A 22,613-nucleotide genomic window follows, 5' to 3' on the forward strand; every position below is an offset into this window, starting at 1 on the left:
TAGATGTGAAATAGCCACAGTTGCTAAATTATATGGTTTTATTGCATGACTAGGAAAATATTGTGGCTTGCATTGTAGATGCAACCTGTACTTGAAAGGATAGTAGAAGGAAAAATCGCAGCAACATGTCAAGATATGATTACCCTAAGGTACACTGTTGATGATATGTGATGTAAACAGTGGCAGAGGGGACATATAGACTGATCACCAGTGGTAGTAGTATGTGATACTACATTGTACTGTAAACACATACTTATTATTTGAATTTGTGTACAGCTGTTACTACTGTACAAATTTTATTTTTGGAAAAAAGAATCAATAGTTAAGTTTTTGTGAACAACATCTGTTTTTAGGAGTTTACTACAATTATCTTTGTAGAAGCATAACATCAGCTGCAGTTGTCACATTCTTGTGCTCCACGTAATGCAGTGCTAATAGACTGTATCGCTATGAATTGCTTCGTTGCCACCAAAATCGTCCTATTTCTCTTCATAACTTGAATCGCTGTTTCCTTTATATTTACCATTTCCACAATAGCACTGCCAAGTACGTCATACTGACTGTGCTGTTTCAAACAAATTGGCATTTTATTGTCATCTGCATTTTTGCACCCAGAAAAATGAATGAGATATAACAACTGTTTATTTTTGTTTTCTTCTAAGAGAATTTCTCAACACTTTTTATTATGTTTCTGATTTTAAAAGGTTCCAAGCTGCAAACTAGTAGACAACATCCTTCAAATTATTTTTTTTTTCAAGGCAGCTTCTACTGATTGTAGCCCAACCAATGAAGAGCAAAACAGTGGAAAATCCAGAAGGAATGTAACAATATTATGAAAAGGATAGTTGATACTCACCATATAGCGGAGCTGCTGAGTCACAGATATGCCCAACAAAAAGACAAAAGAGTTGCCTCTCCCATCATGTGCTGCTGCTGCTTGTTGTCCGGCTTCAGCTGCCACAGACTGTGGTCGTGTGTGTGTGTGTGTGTGTGTGTGTGTGTGTGTGTGTGTGTGTGTGTGTGTGTGAGTAGTGTAGTGTGAGTGTGTCTGTGTGTCTGTCATTCAGTTCTGACAAAAGCCTTGTTAGCCGAAAGCTTATTTTGTGACAGTCTTTTTGTTGTGCTTATCTGCAACTCAACATCTCTGCTATATGGTGATTAGTAACTATCCTTTTCATAATATTGAAGATAAAAAAAACCGAATATGTGAAAAAATTAATGTAGTCACAAATTTAATACAATGGTAGGAGGGAGTGTCATGAACAATCTACTAAAAGTGGGGTGCAAATGTGCGGTAGTGAGAGGGCATTTAAAGAGCACTGTTATGTTTTTCTTCAACTCAAAAACCACAGATACTAGCGAAAATGTTTCCCATGAAACAACATTACATTTACTACAAAATAGATCCTACTCAGTTTTTCTCTAGGACATATAATTTCCATGTTGCAGGGCAAGCAAAAACCACAGAATATTAAACGTATCCCCCCCCCCCCCTTCCCCATGAACCATGGACCTTGCCGTTGGTGGGGAGGCTCATGTGCCTCAGTGATACAGATGGCTGTACCATAGGTGCAACCACAACGGAGGGGTATCTGTTTAGAGGCCAGACAAATGTGTGGTTCCTGAAGAGGGGCAGCAGCCTTTTCAGTAGTTGCAGGGCAACAGTCTGGATGATTGACTGATCTGGCCTTGTAACACTAACCAAAACGGCCTTGCTGTGCTGGTACTGCGAACGGCTGAAAGCAAGGGGAAACTACAGGCATAATTTTTCCCAAGGGCATGCAGCTTTACTGTATGGTTAAATGATGATGGCGTCCTCTTGGGTAAAATATTCCGGAGGTAAAATAGTCCCCCATTTGGATCTCCGCGCGGGGACTACTCAAGAGGATGTCGTTATCAGGAGAAAGAAAACTGGCGTTCTATGGGTCGGAGCATGGAATGTCAGATCCCTTATTCGGGCAGGTAGGTTAGAAAATTTAAAAAGGGAAATGGATAGGTTAAAGTTAGATATAGTGGGAATTAGTGAAGTTTGGTGGCAGGAGGAACAAGACTTCTGGTCAGGTGAATACAGGGTTATAAATACAAAATCGGATAGGGGTAATGCAGGAGTAGGTTTAATAATGAATAAAAAAATAGGAGTGCGGGTAAGCTACTACAAACAGCATAGTGAATGCATTATTGTGGCCAAGGTAGACACGAAGCCCACGTCTACTACAATAGTACAAGGTTATATGCCAACTAGCTCTGCAGATGATGAAGAAATTGATGAAATGTATGATGAGATAAAAGAAATTATTTAGGTAGTGAAGGGAGATGAAAATTTAATAGTTGTAGGTGACTGGAATTCGAGAGTAGGAAAAGGGAGAGAAGGAAACATAGTAGGTGAATATGGATTGGGGGTAAAAAATGAAAGGGGAAGCTGTCTAGTAGAAGTTTGCACAGAGCATAACTTAATCATAGCTAATACTTGGTTCAAGAATCACGAAAGAAAGTTGTATACTTGTAAGAATCCTGGAGATACTAGAAGGTAGCAGATAGATTATATAATGGTAAGACAGAAATTTAGGAACCAGGTTTTAAATTGTAAGACATTTCCAGGAGCAGATGTGGACTCTGACCACAATCTATTGGTTATGAACTGTATATTAAAACTGAAGAAACTGCAAAAAGGTGGGAATTTAAGGAGATGGGACCTGGATAAACATTCTAAACCAGAGGTTGTACAGAGTTTCATGGAATGCATAAGGGAACAATTGACAGGAATGGGGGAAAGAAATACACTAGAAGAAGAATGGGTAGCTCTGAGGGATGAAGTAGTGAAGGCAGCAGAGGATCAAGTAGGTAAAAAGACAAGAGCTAGTAGAAATCCTTGGGTAACAGAAGACATGTTGAATTTAATTGATGAAAGGAGAAAATATAAAATTGCAGTAAATGAAGCAGGTAAAAAGGAATACAAACGTCTCAAAAATGAGATCGACAGGAAGTGCAAAGTGGCTAAGCAGGGATGGCTAGAGGACAAATGTAAGGATGTAGAGGCATATCTCACTACGGGTAAGATAGATACTGCCTACAAGAAAATTAAAGAGACCTTTGGAGAAAAGAGAACCACTTGTATGAATATCAAGAGCTCAGATGGAAACCCAGTTCTAAGCAAAGAAGGGAAAGCAGAAAGGTGGAAGGAGTATATAGAGGGTCTATACAAGAGCAATGTACTGTAACATCCACGTGATAAATTTTTGGCTACAGTGCGATGAGAGGAAATTATGCCTGTAACAGTTATAACCCTTTTCTATTCGACATATGAAAAAATGTAATTGGGCATATCGACGTGTATCATACAAAGACAATGACAATTGTAAATTCCTTTTATGATCTGCGTTTGTCTTCCTTTGTTTTTACCTTTTGTTGGTTGGCTTTTGTAGGTTCAGCACGCAAGATGCATATCAAACTGAGGTCTGTTAAGAAATTGTAATTATTTGTTAATTATTACTTGAAAATAGAGTTCATTATTATTATAAATATGAGTGATTAATTATTTGTAACTCTAATTCCTCTCTCAGTAAGCATTATCTGTGTTAATTATTTCTTTCCGCTGCAACGAGCGCAGTCATTGGTGATAGCGATTTGTATCTCGTGTTTGTCTGTGTTTTCCTTAGAAACAAATCAAATGTTTGCTTGATGAAGTCTAAATAGTGCACAATACGAAAATAGAGATTCTGTAAAGTTCAATAAGCATTTAAAATACTTATTTGCTCTAGCAATAGGAAGTCTCTATCAATTGTCTGGCGCCATCTTAACAATTATCACAGCGGCAAATTCAAATTACGCAACTCTGCAGACATAAATGCTGAACGTAATACAAATGTGTAAAAATAAATGTGCACTGGTGGTCCCGAACTCCTCATTTTAATGAAAATGATTCGAATCAGATTGGTTCTTTAAAAACAGTGCTCATAGCATGATCCTTATAATAAACTTTTCTAGCTGATGTATGGAGGCGAAATTAATTACGCATGAATTGCGAAGAATATTGTTTCAGGAAACATATTTCAGTGTCGTGCGCGGCTGATATTCAGTGGTTTTAATGATCATTTTGCTGAAGATAACTGCTTCCATCTTGATCAATAGTTGTATAGAATCTGTTGTATGAACTGTGATTTAGTGACACTTACACAACTTACAGACAACACTTTAACATGACGTTAACTTGGAGTTCTTTAGCAACTTGATCAAATCTTTAGCTGGGAGAAAAATTATTTAGTAATTACTCAATGTAATAAAATAAGATTATCATTTCCATTTACAAATTAGTTAAATACCAAACCACTGAATAACCCAGTGAACGCCACAGTACTTGAGGACAATATTATGAAAATGGAAGAGGATGTAGATGAAGATGAAATGGGAGGTACGATACTGCGTGAAGAGTTTGACAGAGCACTGAAAGACCTGAGTTGAAACAAGGCCCCGGGAGTAGACAACATTCCATTAGAACTACTGACAGCCTTGGGAGAGCCAGTCATGACAAAACTCTACCATCTGGTGAGCAAGATGTAAGAGACAGACGAAATACCCTCAGATTTCAAGAAGAATATAATAATTCCTATCCCAAAGAAAGCAGGTGTTGACAGATGTGAAAATTACCAAACTATCAGTTTAATAAGTCACAGCTGCAAAATACTAACGTGAATCCTTTACAGACGAATGGAAAAACTGGTAGAAGCCAACCTCGGGGAAGATAAATTTGGATTCTGTAGAAATGTTGGAACACATGAGGCAATACTGACGCTACGACTTATCTTAGAAGAAAGATTAAGGAAAGGCAAACCTATGTTTCTAGCATTTGTAGACTTAGAGAAAGATTTTGACAATGTTGACTGGAATACTCTCTTTCAAATTCTTAAGGTGGCACGGGTAAAATACAGGGAGCGAAAGGCTATTTACAATTTGTACAGAAAGCAGATGGCAGTTGTAAGAGTCGAGGGGCATGAAAGGGAAGCAGTGGTTGGGAAGGGAGTGAGACAGGGTTTTAGCCTCTCCCCGATGTTATTCAATCTGTATATTGAGCAGGCAGTAAAGGAAACAAAAGAAAAGTTTGGAGTAGGTATTAAAATCCATGGAGAAGAAATAAAAACTTTGAGGTTTGCCGATGACATTGTAATTCTGTCAGAGACAGCAAAGGACTTGGAAGAGCAGTGAATGGAATGGACAATGTCTTGAAAGGAGGATATAAGATGAACATCAACAAAAGCAAAATGAGGTAATGGAATGTAGTCGAATTAAGTCGGGAGATGCTGAGGGAATTAGATTAGGAAATGAGACACTTAAAGTAGTAAAGGAGTTTTGCTATTTGGAGAGCAAAATAACTGATGATGGTCGAAGTAGGGAGGATATAAAATGTAGACTGGCAATGGCAAGGAAAGTGTTTCTGAAGAAGAGAAATTTGTTAACATCGAGTATAGATTTAAGTGTCAGGAAGTCGTTTATGAAAGTATTTATATGGAGTGTAGCCATGTATGGAAGTGAAACATGGACGATAAATGGTTTTGGACAAGAAGAGAATAGAAGCTTTCAAAATGTGGTGCTGCAGAAGAATGCTGAAGATTAGATGGGTAGATCACATAACTAATTAGGAGGTATTGAATAGAACTAGGTAGAAGAGGAGTTTGTGGCACAACTTGACAAGAAGAAGGGACCGGTTGGTAGGACATGTTCTGAGGCATCAAGGGATCACAAATTTAGCATTGGAGTGCAGCGTGGAGGGTAAAAATCTTAAAGGGAGACCAAGAGATGAATACACTAAGCAGATTCAGAAGGCTGTAGGTTGCGGTAAGTACTGGGAGATGAAGAAGCTTGCACAGGATAGAGTAGCATGGAGAGCTGCATCAAACCAGTCTCAGGACTGAAGACCACAACAACAACAACATTAAATTTATATTAAAAATAATGTTTTGATGATATAAAATTACTTTTTACAATTAAATGAAGTGGGTTAAGAACAATTATTAAATGTATGCACCATGTCTAAGTGCAGTAAAGGGCTATTAAAAGACAAATTGTGTTCTGTGGGTGTAAAATGGTGGAGGGGGTGGAGGTTGAGGGGATGGGGGTGGAGGGTAGAAGTGCGAGGAAAGGTAGGTTGCTGGGTTGTGGTCATGCATTTCCCTCATTCATAGAGCTGCAGACTGAAGCGTGAGTGGATGTTTCCCAACTCTATCTATCCAGCTATGCCTACTCTCAACAGCACAGCTTATGACTCATGTAATGTGCAGTTGTGCTTGCAGGGGGGGGGGGGGGGGTTGTTTGCCACAAATGGCATTAACACTGCATGGAGTACAGATATCAGTTACTAATAATACTAATACAAGATACACTTATGTAAAGAAACTACATAAATCTGTGCACACTGTTGTACACTGCTAGAAGTGAAATTGATTTTTAGCCACCATGTATGGTGGCTGTAGCATTCTTTTGAGAAAAGTAACTTTGAGCACTTCTTGGTTTTTATATTGCAGACAGACTATACTGAGCAGTTTGCAGCTCGCTTTGATGCCTTTCATAGCTTGGCATCTTGTAATAGCGATAGTGGTGTCTGGTTTTCTTGGTGTATTCACTGGCGCCACTATATTTGCTCATCTTGTCTGTCCACGAATGACAAAAGCAGTGCTTATTGATAGGGAATCCTGTGGTACCATCTCTGGAGTGGCCTCTAGTATTTCCGGGTTGTTGTGTTTTGAGGGGAGTTGAGTTGCGACAGAGCAGCAGTGAGGGCCAGACAGCCAGTACTTGCCCGACTGTTGGTGACACACATGCACTGTCTGATGGAAGGATGTGGTCACGAGAGTGCACGACCACATCAAGGACCAGATCCAGTGAGCTTTAGTTGAATGTACCGTGATATTCGAGTAGCGCAACTTTCACCTGTGTGTGTGTGTGTGTGTGTGTGTGTGTGTGTGTGTGTGTGTGTGTGTATGTGTGTGTGTGTGAGTGTGTGTGTCCACCTGTTGCAGTGCCCTCATGGCAATAAGTTGTTAGTTGACCATTTATACTGAGATCTTTTCCATGCCTGACTTGAGTGGAGATGACCATTGGTTGGTCGTTCAGTTGGTCGCTGCAGCGGATGATATGCATTTGGTTTTCCCACCACTTATGGCTTCTCTGTGTGTGTGCCGACTTATAATTTGTCTGCGTTGTTTCACAGTGACTGGTTTTAGTATTGTTTGAGACATTGTGGAATTGTCTTCACAATTCTGTGTATATCTTGTGTGGTTTTTAATGTCCAGTTATTTAAATGCTGCCTGCGTTCTGGTGTTGGTAGTTCAGCTTTGGATGGAGCAGCGAGGAGGTCTGCAGCATGAGGGTAGGCCGGGACTGCTATAGCCAACGACTGAACCCAGGACGTTTGAAGTTGAGTGAACTGTGTCCAGTACTGAAATCTCCACTGTTTGAGGTCTCACTGTCGTTTGCATGTTGCTGCTCCCAGGGTCGGTGAGACCAACCAACAAGTAGAGTCTGTCTGGTTGGTGGAAGCTATTAGCTGCCTTCTACTCCTTGATGTTAGTCTGGATTTAGTATTATTCTTATTAGTGAAGTGCAATGAGCGGTACTTTTTTCTGCCTTGTGGCCGCTAATGCCCCAATTGTCTGCCCTGGAGGTTAGCGTACTTTTCCAGCGGTGTGCCTTTCCTCGTCGCGTTGATGCTGCCCGACACATCATGTAATTCGATAGCCTCTTGAATTGTAGTGTGCATATGTCTTTGGGAGGCCTTCGGCCTTGTGTGTGTTTCTGAAGATGTGGTGCTGTCCGTCTCTTCCCCCTTGTCTAAAAATATTCTGTCGTTGTACTGGTGATCGGACGTTAGGCGGATTGGTTAGTTGGTCGGTCGGCGCTTAAGCTACCCCTAGTGTGAGTTGCCATCCTGTTACTTGAGTACAACTCTTGGCTGCCTGTCTCACTGCTTAAACAGCCTATCTCACCTTCCTAAGGTTGATCCAGGGAGCACTGTCTGTGGGTCACTCCATCTTATTTGGACAAGTTGTTATAATTGTTTAAAATTTACTCTAATGTTTTAACATGTTATTGCCTTCCCCACTTGTAATTCTGGTCTTCAGCTGTTAATTGTGTAACACTGCTTGTGGCCTTCAGCCAACAAATTACTTTCAATTTTCTCTTAATAAGGCCTGCAGCCATCACTATAGTCTGTCACAGTTCATTAAGATTGTTTTAAAAAGGTTTTAGTATTTTAACATGCAACTGCCTTCCTTACTTGTAATTCAGGCCTTCAGCTGTTGAGTATTCTGAAAACTGCTTGTGGCCTACAGCCCCCAGTAATTTTGAATCCTTTCTTAATCAGGCCTTCAGCCGTTAATTGTTTGTAACATTGCTTGTGGCCTTCAGCCGACAAATAATTTTCAATCCTGGTTTAGTAAGGCCTTCAGCCATCACTATAGATTATTAGAAAAGGTTTTAGTATTTTTAAAGTGTAATTGTCCACCTTATTTGTAATTCAGGCCTTCAGCCCTTGTATACTCTGAAATTGCTTGTGGCCTTCAGCCCACAAATAATTTTCAACTTTCTTAATCAGGCCTTCAGCTGTTGGTTGTGTGTAACATTGTTTGTGGCCTTCAGCTGACCAATAATTTGCAATTTTTTTCTTAATAAGGCCTTCAGCTGTTACTATGGCTTGTTACCATTTTGATTGTTAAGAAGAAAATATCTTAGTATTTGTTAATGTGTAGCTGCCTTCCTCACTTGTAATTCCGGCCTTCAGCCGTTGTGTATTCTGAAATTGCTGCAGGCCTTCAGCTGTTAATTGTTTGTAACATTGCTTGTGGCTTTCAGCTGACAAGTAGTTTCAGTTCTGTCTTGATAAGGCCTTCAGCTGTCACTATAGCTCGTTACAGTTATTAAGATTTTTAAAAGGGTTTTTGGTATTTTTAACATTTAGATGTCCACCTTATTGGTAATTCAGGCCTTCAGCCATTGTGTATTTTTGAAATTGCTTCTGGTCTTCAGCCGATGAATAATTTTGAACCTTCTTAATCAGCCCTTCAGCAATTGATTGTGTGTAACATTGCTTGTGGCCTTCAGCCGAGAATAACTTGCAATTCTTCTAATAAGGCTTTCAGCCGCCAGTGTAGTAAAATCTTTAAAAATGATTGTTGAGAGTTTTGTTTTTAAAAATAAAGTGTATGTGTTTTCTGTGCAACTAATGGTAACTTATTAGGCCCCATCCGCACCTTTCCTGCTTTCCCTAAGTCCCACGTTTCATATACCTTCCCAGCATTTCCTGTCCACTTCTCTTAACTGAGTAGACAAAATGGCTTCACTGAGCATGTGTTTATATAGTGGAGGATTTTTTCAGTTTATTAAATGAGCATCTATTTGCAGTTGTTATGTAAGCTCTTATATAAAAAAGTTCAACAACTGGAGCTTTTAACTGCCTACCACACTGAAGAACCTGTCCCAATTGTTCCATGCTGCGATATGTATTTCATTTTCTCCACTGTCACTGGTTGCAGTAATTTTCACAGCATGAGTGGTATCAAATGCATCATTCCAACATCTGAAGTGACCCAGAGGCTAAAATTGTCTCTGCCACCTAAATGGGTCTCATAGGTGTTATGGAACTTCAGATGTTTCAGCATAAGTGAAGCAATGCATTACAGCAGATTACTGTCCTAGACCTGAACATTCTCAGTCCAATTCCATCAGATGTATTCACAACCACCTTGGAATATAGACTGTGGACTTGTGGTAAGTGGCTTACTCAGTGCAGCCCACTCTACAGCTGTTAGCAGTTCCTGAATGGAAGTGATTTATGCAGTTTACCAGTACGACAATTAATACTGTGAGTATTTCAGTAACTTTCTGGTCATTCATTAACTTACGACAACACAACTGCATGGCTGTAAGATACACTGTCAATGATAGACAGCAGCAAGATGTCACATTTAACAATCCAGTCCCTTTCTCCCCCACACTAAAGAGGTTACTAACAACATCACACTAACAAATTAGGCACTTTTCAGCAACTGTTTATGGGAACATATTTTACGTCAAAGCTCACTTAACAGCTGCAAATAGGTACTCATTTAATAAACTGAAAATAAACACTATATAAACATGCACTTAGTGAAATCATTTTGTCTACTCACATAAGAGGATAGAACAGGAAATGTGGCACTTGCAGTGGGGAAAGTTGACTTTCCTGGAACAATGCTATGACTGCCATACAGCATGACTAAGGATCGATTTCCCCAATAAAAGTGTAGAAGAGTGTGCACAGATTTACGTAGATTCTGTCCATATGCTTTAGTGTTATTAGTAACTCATATCTGATCCCCTTCTCCCTGCTCCAGGGATATCTGTACGCTGTGTTGCCAATGATTCTTAAGTGCAATCTCCAGAGCTGATGTAACTTTGTGAAACACCCTGCAGTTGTTTCCTGTGATGTAGTGGGGTAGGTAGAATGGTGAAGTACCTGCTCACTCTTCAGTTTGCAAACCAATGAAGGAGGGAAGTGCCAAACCATGTTGGTACCCTCAACCCCCACCCCTTCGACCCTCTTACAATCTTTTAACAAGTTCGATTTTTACATTCCCTACAACGAAGAAATTACTATTCCTAAAGAACAAAATGAATAAGACCTGTTTTGTAGGGAATTTAATATAGTTTAATTTTATATTGGAAAACATTTTTGCAAAAACTGCAGTATTTGAGATATTCAAGAAAAACTCAAAAAAGTGCCTTTAAAAGTCCGCTTCTGCCTCCCAAACCTGCTCACATAATGCCGTTGGGTATTTTTCGTATGTTATTCATGACATCCTTCCTACCACTGTACAAAATCTCTTAGTTTTCCTTCATTGACAGGACTGTTGGGGTTCATTTTCTATAGTGTGCAGAAGGGATTGCAACAACTTACACCGATACATTTTTTTTTAGACATATCAGTGTTCCTTGGTCCATTGGCTGGATAAGGCTGGTAGTACTGAGAGTTAAAAAAATTGCGTAAATATCTCCACTATGAAATTATTCAGCTTTGGAGTGGTATGGTGCGTTGTTAAGTACTGCCTTTGGTGGTAATTGGTTGCTTGTTAAGCAGTATTTATTTTGTTTCTGGGACAAATGTATCGAAAAAACTGCCCCTTAAAACTCAAGATGTCTATCCACGTACTTTTTTGATTTTTATACAAAGTTAGTAAGGCCGACATCTGTATATTTTTGAATGCTCTTGGCAGACTTACCAATAAACAAAAGAGACAGTTTATGATCTCCAGAGGCCCTGGCTGCAAGATTGAAGCTTTACTCTGTCTTTTGATTTCTTATAACCTGGAGTGGAAGCTTCATTTGTAGAGGCTAGCGCATTCATCAGAAGTATTCTGTAACTGCGTTCGATCTAGTGACAGATTTTCCTGATTTACTTTTTGTTTTTTAAGAGCTCCACTGTCAGCGAATAATATTTCACTGTAGATGTCGAGCTGGTGCACCCCTACTGACCCAGCCATTTTCGAAATTAATGTGTCTTTTTCTGAATCATCGGGCCACTTACAGCATTTCCATTAGCTCACTGTTGAATAAACCTAAGCTTCATTAGTCTATTCGTTACCTGATGTTTTCATGGGGAAGAAGTATTGCATTATAAGTGATATACAGGGTAATCAGTCACTGAAGTCCCATCTATATAAATAAAAATCAATCGCCGCACCTACAAAAGATTATCACCTGAGAACAGCTTGACCAATCTCTTTGTTTTCTTCTTTGTTGTGTTCATTATTATCAGGACAAGGTTTGTATGAAATAAAGTTTTTGAAAAATCCATCAGAAAAGTCAGAAATTAAAATTAATTGTGAAAGATCACCACTTAACAACTCAACCGATATGGCTGATTTTCCCATTGTGTTTGTAATTGTGAATGGTAATGGTACATTTGGTAAAGAAAATTACAAAAAAAATTGCACTCACTTTGACAGTTCTGCTGTGACAAGTTTTCACAATGAAAAATCGCTTTGAAAGTGATGTGTGTAATATATAAATCTATATGAGATATATAAAGTGGAAACGTCGTTATTGAAAATTTCTAAAAGTACTTGACCGATTTAGCACAAATTTTTACACGACACTCCAATGAACGTTCAGAAGGACACAAGGTGTATAGTTTTATAATACATATAATACATATAATGTATACATTTATATTTAATATATAAGGGGATGCATAGTTACCACAAATCTCGAAAAGTTCTTGACCGATTTACTCTACAATACAATACTCTAATGAACATTCGGACAGACATAGGCTATTTTTCAAATATATTATATACATAAATACATATGTAGTATATAAAGGGGAAACGCTGTCACCAAGTTGACAGAGAGAGGCAGGAGGAGGTTCAGTACAGAGACATGGGAGCAGGAGGAGATATACAGAGAGAGAGAGAGAGAGAGAGAGAGAGAGAGAGAGAGAGAGAGAGAGAGAGAGAGGATGGGCAGAGTGAAGGGGAGGGAGGCAAGAAATTTTGCGAAGCATTGCCGGGTTTGCTAGTTTAATTACTAATTGAAGGATTTCCCAGGCTGTTCATTTAGCAATAATGTCCACACTAATATCTGTGGCATATAGATGCCTATGATACCATTTTATTTCATGCAGAACCTGCTCCGTATCAAACTCGTAGTCACTTTCTATTAGATTCTCCAGTGCTAAGCATAATCGGAAGCTTCAAGTATAAATTCTGTTTTAACTATATGGAAAATTTTTGTAATTTCCTTCATGGCCGTGTATCGTGACGATTCTTGTGTAAATCGGTATATGCATTCAAATATTGAGTGGCTAACTTTTCTTGAATCAATAATCCAACAGCATGGGCTAGTTCACCAAGCATTGTTTTATTTGCCCTTCTTCCTCATATTTCAATGTTAATTATCACATCATTGCAATTTTTAGTCCCCAAAGTGAAAGCATTGTCTATGATGGTAATTGCTTTTGTCATTAAAAACTTAGTCAGGGTTTTTAATATGTTGAGTCCTTTATCCAAAGTCATTTTTGGAGACTGTAGATAAGTTGGACTAATTTTACTTCCTCCAGTATAATCACATATAGCTTATAGCTCGAATGAAGAAGCCTGCAGCAGATCTAGTATCAATGTTTGCTTCGGACAGATTTCACATATCTTCCAGAGTAATCACAATTGTTTCCAAGGTTTCTTTCAGTCTTTCACTGGATTGTAATGAGTGAACCATTGAATATCAGACAATCATTTCACATTTTCTTGTTTTACAAGCAATCACCAGCAATATGCAGAAGGCGAGTAGAATGAATGTAACTGTTTTGAAACTGTAACTGCTCTACAGTTCCAAAATGGGTGACGTTAGGAGGGAAAAAAGGGGAATTCATGAACTGCAGAAAGACTGAACAGAGCTTTTGGATTGACTGCTCGAATTTTTCGTTGTACTCTTCAACGTACACCTGACGTTGACGCGGCATTATCATAACCTTGAGTGCTGTACAACACAATTCCCAGCCCATCTCCTTCCAGCTGCTACTAAATATCCTTTGACATATCCTCTGCAGTCTTTTCCGGTATAAAAAACCTAAAGAAGAATTTTTGAGCTTCCACATAGTTCTACATCTACATTTATACTCTGCAAGCCACCCAACGGTGTGTGGCGGAGGGCACTTTATGTGTCACTGTCATTATCTACCTTTCCTGCTCCAGTCGCATATGGTTCGCGGGAAGAACGACTGCCGGAAAGCCTCCGTGCGCGCTCAAATCTCTCTAATTTTACATTTGTGATCTCCTCGGGAGGTATAAATAGGCGGAAGCAATATATCTGATACCTCATCCGGAAACGCACCCCCTCGAAACCTGGCCAGCAAGCTACACCGCGATGCAGAGTGCCTCTCTTGCAGAGTCAGCCACTTGAGTTTGCTAAACATCTCTGTAACGCTATCACGCTTACCAAATAACCCTGTGACGAAACGCGCTGCTCTTCTTTGGATCTTCTCTATCTCCTCTGTCAACCCGACCTGGTACGAATCCCACACTGATGAGTTGTTTTCTATATGGACATATATAATTATCTAAGTTGTTTGATCAGTTCTGCTTTCATTGGGAGTGCTGCCAAAAATCATTCCATAATATTTAGCCCTTTTTATACCTGCAATATTTTTTCCTTAACATGTTTGCGCAAAACAAAAAATTCGTTTTGTATCCATTTTGACAAATAAGAAGATACTCTCTTGGCCCACAAGCAGACTCTTCAATTTTTAAACAATACCCTGTCAGCTGACACAAAAGTTTTCTGGGTAGGGTACTGCGTCATAATGTAAAAAAAAAAAAAAAAAAAAGGCTACTGCTGCTGGAGAAAATTTATATTATGACGCGGTACCCTTTCCAGAAAACTTTTATGTTGACTGACTCTGGCCGCGGAAGCCTACGCAATTATAGCGCCCTGTCAGTACTGGATCATATTTCGGCATCAACTACATCCTTTCTAAGAAACTTCCTCTGTTTTTGGGTGAAACATCTTCAGGATGACATCAGAAAGCGAAGTTTCGCTGGGCTAAAAATAATCTAATATTTAAAAGACAAAGTAAAATGTTTCTCCTTTCCTTCTTCTCACCATTAACGATCTTCTGATTATTTTTGTCAATGGTTTCATTAAGTTTCATGCCCATAGAAAGTATTGTTTCTAAATTTGAAAGATGCTCAGCTGATGATACATGCTTTGATATCTTTGGATTTAATTTCCACCTCTGACAAATGCCAGAAATAAATTTATGTTTGTTGGTGTCGCCTTCAGAGGCACATAATCAGGAGCAAATACAGTACGTTTTCTTTGTTAACTGTGAATATAACATCCATTTCCTTAAATATTTAGTCATTCAAGTATGGACAAAAACCACGATGAAGTTAAACGATGTAGCCCTTTAGTGTGTGCACCTGGTCTTTCTATAGATTCAAAAGGTCCCATATTGTTTTGATATACTTCACCACTCTTTTCAGTAATCACAGTTCTGATAGAGCTATGCTCTGGAACAGGTACTGGCCAATGTGCAACATCACTGAATGAAGAAGAATCAAAGTTACACGCATCAGCAGTGTGTTATGACTTAGTAATTTCCTCATCATTACTAACTGCATCATTATTTTTAGTGTCACTTATGGTGAAGTCTTCATTAAAATCACATCTTTTCACCTGTTTGTAGTCTCAACATCAATAATTATCTGTACGCCAGTTTGGTTACTCTTTTGTTCGCCATCTTTATTTTCTCCAGAAGTGGAAAGGTATTTGGATTAATATCCTACACGTGCAGTGACAGTAATTTTTTTCTCTTCGTGTAGCTTGTGGGCTTGTATTGGAGGGTATATAGCACCATGATCATAAATGCATGGTCACTTTCAAATGAATTTTGTGTATAGCGTTTATATTGCGCCTGACAAAAAAGCCATTTTTCAGTGGATAAAAAGATTATTTGTTTTTTATTACTTTATAAACCATTATTTGTTTGTTATACAAAATGCTTCTACCATTTGTTACACGTTTTGATATTCCAACAAAATTTTGTCTGCTGTAAAACTGTGTAAAGTGAGAATCTAATGTTTGCAAGGGATTATAGTACATTTTTAAGTATCCATGCATTTCTGATCCTGATAGAATGTACTAGAAAATTTTGAAATAATAATAACCTAATTAAAAATGTGGGTACCGGTATTTACTTTTTGGTTTCTCTGAGATACATGATAGTACAACCAAATTTTAAACTCACTTAACAAGCCCAACAAAGATCAAAGAAAAAATCACATTAATTGCACTGTATTTCTAATCGAGTTATATTAGAGTGAAATGAAATGAAGACTAAACTGAATGGAGGCCTATTCTAGAGTGCCTGTGCACTCAGACTGTTTGTTTTTTCCCGTTCTGATTCCTCGAGAGTTTCAAATTGACGTCGAGGGGAACTGGAAGTCTTGCAGTCTCCTATCAAGTTACAATTTATAATGTAATTTCACGACTATAACGTTCAAATTTGTGCTCTCATTGCTGTTTTTAAATAGGTATGTTTTTTCCTTTATGAAAGAAATAATCAGATAATGTCACTGTTGTTCAGATCTGTTATTTATGTTTTGCGCCGAAGTCACCAGTTGGGTTTTATCTATGGTTAGTTCCAGCGTATAAAGTTTAGATGATTCTGGAGTTGATCTTGACATCTACATCTGATGGAAACCGTTGCTTAAATCACACGACTAATTCATCTAATTGTATTTTGATATTCATGAAATAAAGTTTATAATGCTTTTGTATAAACTTTGAGAAAGTAGTTTTTAGAATATGATACTTTAGTTGAAAAACTGTCAAATCACTGCAAAGCTTATCTTCCCTCTCTTAATAATTCTTCACTATGAGGCAGAACAGCCACCAGGAGTACACTGCCTGTGCTGGTATGTGTCGATGTCACTTGTGGGAACATGACACATGTTTTCTTGGTTCGAGGTTAACACTAAGATGTACAGCTAAGACATGTTCACACAATGAAAACGGAAACAGCTTTTTAGTTTAACAGCAGAGCAATAGTAGTGTATCTGGCTGTGGTATAATTTCTACACTACCTGAAAATACATTAATATGGACAGTCTGCCGTTTCACTACAGTATTTTCTAAACATTTTCTTAACGAAAGCTTTTGCAGTCACAGTAAATTGTTTAAAATAAGTCATCTTTTGCTTCTGGCTGTAAAGGTATATGGTAATGTGCTATCTGTCCTGTCTATTTCGGTTATCACATTATTTTCAGCCCCCCCATGAACCATGGACCTTGCCGTTGGTGGGGAGGCTTGCGTTGCTCAGCGATACAGACAGCCGTACCGTAGGTGGAACCACAACAGAGGGGTATCTGTTGAGAGGCCAGACAAACGTGTGGTTCCTGAAGAGGGGCAGCAGCCTTTTCAGTAGCTGCAAGGGCAACAGTCTGGATGATTGACTGATCTGGCCTTGTAACACTAACCAAAATAGCCTTGCTGTTCTGGTACTGCGAACGGCTGAAAGCAAGGGGAAACTACAGCCGTAATTTTTCCCAAGGGCATGCAGCTTTACTATAAGATTAAATGATGATGCTGTCCTCTTGGGTAAAATATTCCGGAGGTAAAATAGTCCCCCATTCGGATCTCCGGGCGGGGACTACTCAAGAGGATGTCGTTATCAGGAGAAAGAAAACTGGCGTTCTACAGATTGGAGCGTGGAATGTCAGATTCCTTAATCGGGCAGGTAGGTTAGAAAATTTAAAAAGGGAAATGGATAGGTTAAAGTCGGATATAATGGGAATTAGTGAAGTTCAGTGGCGGGAGGAACAAGACTTCTGGTCAGGTGACTATAGGGTTATAAACACAAAATCGGATAGGGGTAATGCAGGAGTAGGTTTAATAATGAACAGGAAAATAGGAATGCAGGTAAGCTACTACAAACAGCATAGTGAACGCATTATTGTGGCCAAGATAGATATGAAGCTCACGCCTACTACATTAGTACAAGTCTATAAGCCAACTAGCTCTGCAGATGACGAAGAAATTGAAGAAACGTATGATGAAATAAAAGAAATTATTCAGATAGTGAAGGGTGACGAAAATTTAATAGTCATGGGTGACTGGAATTCGGTAGTAGGAAAAGGGAGAGAAAGAAACGTAGTAGGTGAATATGGATTGGGGCTAAGAAATGAAAGAGGAAGCCGCCTGGTAGAACTTTGCGCAGAGCATAGCTTAATCATAGCTAACACTTGGTTCAAGAATCATGAAAGAAGGTTGTATACATGGAAGAATCCTGGAGATACTAGAAGGTAGCAGATAGATTATATAATGGTAAGACAGAGATTTAGGAACCAGGTTTTAAATTGTAAGACATTTCCAGGGGCAGATGTGGACTCTGACCACAATCTATTGGTTATGAACTGTATATTAAAACTGAAGAAACTGCAAAAAGGTGGGAATTTAAGGAGATGGGACCTGGATAAACATTCTAAACTAGAGGTTGTACAGAGTTTCAGGGAGTGCATAAGGGAACAATTGACAGGAATGGGGGAAAGAAATACACTAGAAGAAGAATGGGTAGCTCTGAGGGATGAAGTAGTGAAGGCAGCAGGGGATCAAGTAGGTAAAAAGACGAGAGCTAGTAGAAATCCTTGGGTAACAGAAGAAATGTTGAATTTAATTGATGAAAGGAGAAAATATAAAATTGCAGTAAATAAAGCAGGCAAAAAGGAATACAAACGTCTCAAAAATGAGATCGACAGGAAGTGCAAAATGGCTAAGGAGGGATGGCTAGAGGACAAATGTAAGGATGTAGAGGCTTATCTCACTAGGGGTAAGATACATACTGTCTACAGGAAAATTAAAGAGACCTTTGGAGAAAAGAGAACCACTTGTATGAATATCAAGAGCTCAGATGGAAACCCAGTTCTAAGCAAAGAAGGGAAAGCAGAAAGGTTGAAGGAGTATATAGAAGGTCTATACAAGGGCGATGTACTTGAGGGAAATATTATGGAAACGGAAGAGGATGTGGATGAAGATGAAATGGGTGATACGATACTGTGTGAAGAGTTTGACAGAGCACTGAAAGACCTGAGTCGAAACAAGGCCCCCGGAGTACACAACATTCCATTGGAACTACTGACGGCCTTGGGAGAGCCAGTCCTGACATAACTCTACCATCTGGTGAGCAAGATGTATGAAACAGACGAAATACCCTCAGACTTCAAGAAGAATATAGTAATTCCAATCCTGGGTTCGATTCCCGGCGGGGTCAGGGATTTTCTCTGCCTCGTGATGACTGGGTGTTGTGTGATGTCCTTAGGTTAGTTAGGTTTAAGTAGTTCTAAGTTCTAGGGGACTGATGACCATAGATGTTAAGTCCCATAGTGCTCAGAGCCATTTGAACCATTTTTTAAATAATTCCAATCCCAAAGAAAGCAGGTGTTGACAGATGTGAAAATTACTGAACTATCAGTTTAATAAGTCACAGCTGCAAAATACTAACGCGAATTCTTTACAGAAGAATGGAAAAACTAGTAGAAGCCGACCTTGGGGAAGATCAGTTTGGATTCCGTAGAAATGTTGTAACACTTGAGGCAATACTGCCCTTACGACTCATCTTAGAAGCTAGATTAAGGAAGGGCAAATCTACGTTTCTAGCATTTGTAGACTTAGAGAAAGCATTTGACAATGTTAACTGGAAAACTCTCTTTCAAATTCTGAAGGTGGCAGGGGTAAAATACAGGGAGCGAAAGGCTATTTACAATTTGTACAGAAACCAGATGGCAGTTATAAGAATCGAGGGGCATGAAAGGGAAGCAGTGGTTGGGAAGGGAGTGAGACAGGGCTGTAGCCTGTCCCCGATGTTATTCAATCTGTATATTGAGCAAGCAGTGAAGGAAACAAAAGAAAAATTTGGAGTAGGTATTAAAATCCATGGAGAAGAAATAAAAACTTTGAGGTTCGCTAATGACATTGTAATTCTGTCAGAGACAGCAAAGGACTTAGAAGAGCAGTTGAACGTAATGGATAGTGTCTTTAAAGGAGGATATAAGACAAACATCAACAAAAGCAAAACGAGGATAATGGAATGTAGTCGAATTAAGTCGGGAGATGCTGAGGGAATTAGATTAGGAAATGAGACACTTAAAGTAGTAAAGGAGTTTTGCTATTTGGGGAGCAAAATAACTGATGATGGTCGAAGGAGAGAGGATATAAAATGTAGACTGGCAATGACAAGGAACGCGTTTCTGAAGAAGAGAAATTTGTTAACATTGAATATAGATTTAAGTATCAGGAAGTCATTTCTGAAAGTATTTGTATGGAACGTAGCCATGTATGGAAGTGAAATTTGTTAACATCGAGTATAGATTTAAGTGTCAGGAAGTCGTTTATGAAAGTATTTGTATGGAGTGTAGCCATGTATGGAAGTGAAACATGGACGATTAATAGTTTGGAGAAGAAGAGAATAGAAGCTTTCGAAATGTGGTGCTACAGAAGAATGCTGAAGATTAGATGGGTAGATCACATAACTAACGAGGAGGTATTGAATAGAACTAGGTAGAAGAGGAGTTTGTGGCACAACTTGACAAGAAGAAGAGACCGGTTGGTTGGACATGTTCTGAGGCATCAAGGGATCACCAATTGGAGGGCAGCGTGGAGGGTAAAAATCGTAGAGGGAGACCAAGAGATGAATACACTAAGCAGATTCAGAAGGATGTAGATTGCGGTAGGTACTGGGAGATGGAGAGGCTTGTACAGGATAGAGTAGCATGGAGAGCTGCATCAAACCAGTCTCAGGACTGAGGACCGCAACAACAACAACATTATTTTCAGTTGAGTGCCTTGCATGCACTGAACATACATGTTGCAGACGGCATTGCCTGATACCATAGTTTGCCGGGTTCAGCTCGACTCACGTGGGCCGAAAACTTTTGACTTCTGACGACTGAGGTGTACGACGAGAACACTCGTGGGGGAAGCGTGCAGAAAAGATGGAATAGGTACCGTACTACCTATACTTGTCTTTTCAGATACCAGTTTTCAGTTTTGCTGCTTCCCGATATTTTGGAAAACGAAGAAATCTGCACGAGACTGTTTACAGAAGATGCTATTGTATGTAGAGAACTCGCATTAAAATTAAATTGAACCGAAACGCAGGAAATCCAGCGGAGGGTGGGTGCTTGGTTAGGAAATGGCAGTTGACCCTTAGTGTAAATAAAATTAATTGTAACTTACTGTGCATTCATAAGTGGAAAGCTCCATTACTGTCCGATTAACACAATAATGAGAAAGCACTGCAAACAGTCATGTCTAGCAAATATATGAGAGCGTACATACGAGAATTTCTTCAGAATGAGATTTTCACTCTACAGTGGAGTGTGCGCTGATATGAAACTTCTTGGCAGATTAAAACTGTGTGCCAGACCGAGACTCGAACTCAGGACCTTTGCCTTTCGCGGGCAAGTGCTCTACCAAGTTCGATGTAGTTTGTTTCGTTAGGTCTGGGCGTACGTCACAAGACATTCGTTCAAGCTGATCGTTGATTCCTTGCCTCAGTTTTTTTATTACAGAGAGCACGCAGCCCTCTGACCGAACACGCTGAGCTACCGTGCCGGCACCAACTGAGCTACCCAAGCACGACTCAGGCCCCCTCCTCACAGCTTTACTTCTGCCAGTACCTCGCCTCCTACCTTCCAAACTACTACATTTTGGAACACGGAAGGTAGGAGGCGAGGTACTGGCAGAAGTACAGCTGTGAGGACGGGGCGTGAGTCGTGCTTAGGTAGCTCAGTTAGTAGAGCACTTGCCCGCGAAAGGCAAAGGTCCCGAGTTCGAGTCTCGGTACGGTACACAGTTTTAATCTGCCAGGAAGTTTCGAGAATCTCTTCACTAGAATCACATGACGCGTATCTGTGAGAAATGTAGTCTGTAAATGAAACGGCGTCTTGGTGATCTTTCCACTGGCAAAAAGTTGCTGGTTATTCTCCCTTTAGGTCTCCAGAAGAATGCTGCCAATAGGGAGTGACAATGAAGAAAGGATTGAAATGCCAAGGAAACGGTAAAATTCTACATTTTGGAAGAAGGAATGTCAGAAATCTGAATATGGTACGCAAGCTTGAAAATCTGAAAAGGGAAATACAAAGCCTCATGCACGTACTATGAAATGGAAAGAAAGATTAGTGATCAGATAAGCACTGGGTAATGACAGCAGCCAAAAGCAATACGAGGGTCGCTCGAAAAGTAATGCAACACATTTTTTCTCGGCCAATTCGGTTGAAAAAAGCGGAATTTACTGTGGGACATCGGGGAATATTCCCGCCTCAGTCCATATACTGTAGCTTCATGGTGTTCCGACAGATTGCGGCGCTATACGTAGCCTTCAAAATGCAGTTTGTAATGGAGATGCGTGCCAACGGCCTTGCCGCAGTGGTAACACCGGTTCCCGTCAGATCACGAAAGTTAAGCACTGTCGGGCTGGGCTAGCACTTGGATGGGTGACCATCTGGTCTGCCGAACGCTATTGGCAAGCGGGGTGCACTCAGCCCTTGTGAGGCAAACTGGGGAGCTACTTGACTGAGAAGTAGCGCCTCCGGTCTCGTAAATTGGCATCCGGTCAGGAGAGTGGTGTGCTAACCACATGCCCCTCCATATCCGCATCCAGTGACGCCTGTGGTCTGAGGATGACACGGCGGCCGGTCGGTACCTTCCAAGGTCTGTTCAGACGGGGTTTAGTGTAGTTTTAACGGAGGTGCGTTCCAAGCAGAGAGGTGTCATATAGTTTCCATTGGCGAGCGGAAAACCAGATATATTCTAGACGCTTGCAATGGACAAAAGAATGGAGAATCGTTAGGTGAGATGTCTGTCATCTTCACAACGAGGTTTCGCAAACCCGTCTGATCTCCCACGTGATGGCTGGCCAGACACAGCTGTGACTCCTGCAGTGTTGGAACATGCGGACACTCTTATTTGCGGTGATCAATGAATCAAAATCCACACCTCGCTGCTCAACTGTACGTCTCTGCTGATAGTGCTGACACGCTCGTCCACCAGTTGGGTTACTCAAAAGGGTGTGCCTGCTGGGTTCCTCACCGCCT

The 22,613-nt window shown here is 39.9% G+C and overlaps 1 protein-coding gene across 1 annotated transcript in view; it reads right to left on the bottom strand.

The window, feature by feature from the left end:
- LOC126484903 (Down syndrome cell adhesion molecule-like protein Dscam2) overlaps window positions 1–22,613 on the bottom strand; it is a 505,795-nt gene that overhangs the window by 222,034 nt on the left and 261,148 nt on the right. The window lies entirely within an intron of this gene.

This window comes from Schistocerca serialis, chromosome 6 (genome assembly GCF_023864345.2).
Source record: "Schistocerca serialis cubense isolate TAMUIC-IGC-003099 chromosome 6, iqSchSeri2.2, whole genome shotgun sequence".
Classification (NCBI taxonomy): domain Eukaryota; kingdom Metazoa; phylum Arthropoda; class Insecta; order Orthoptera; family Acrididae; genus Schistocerca; species Schistocerca serialis.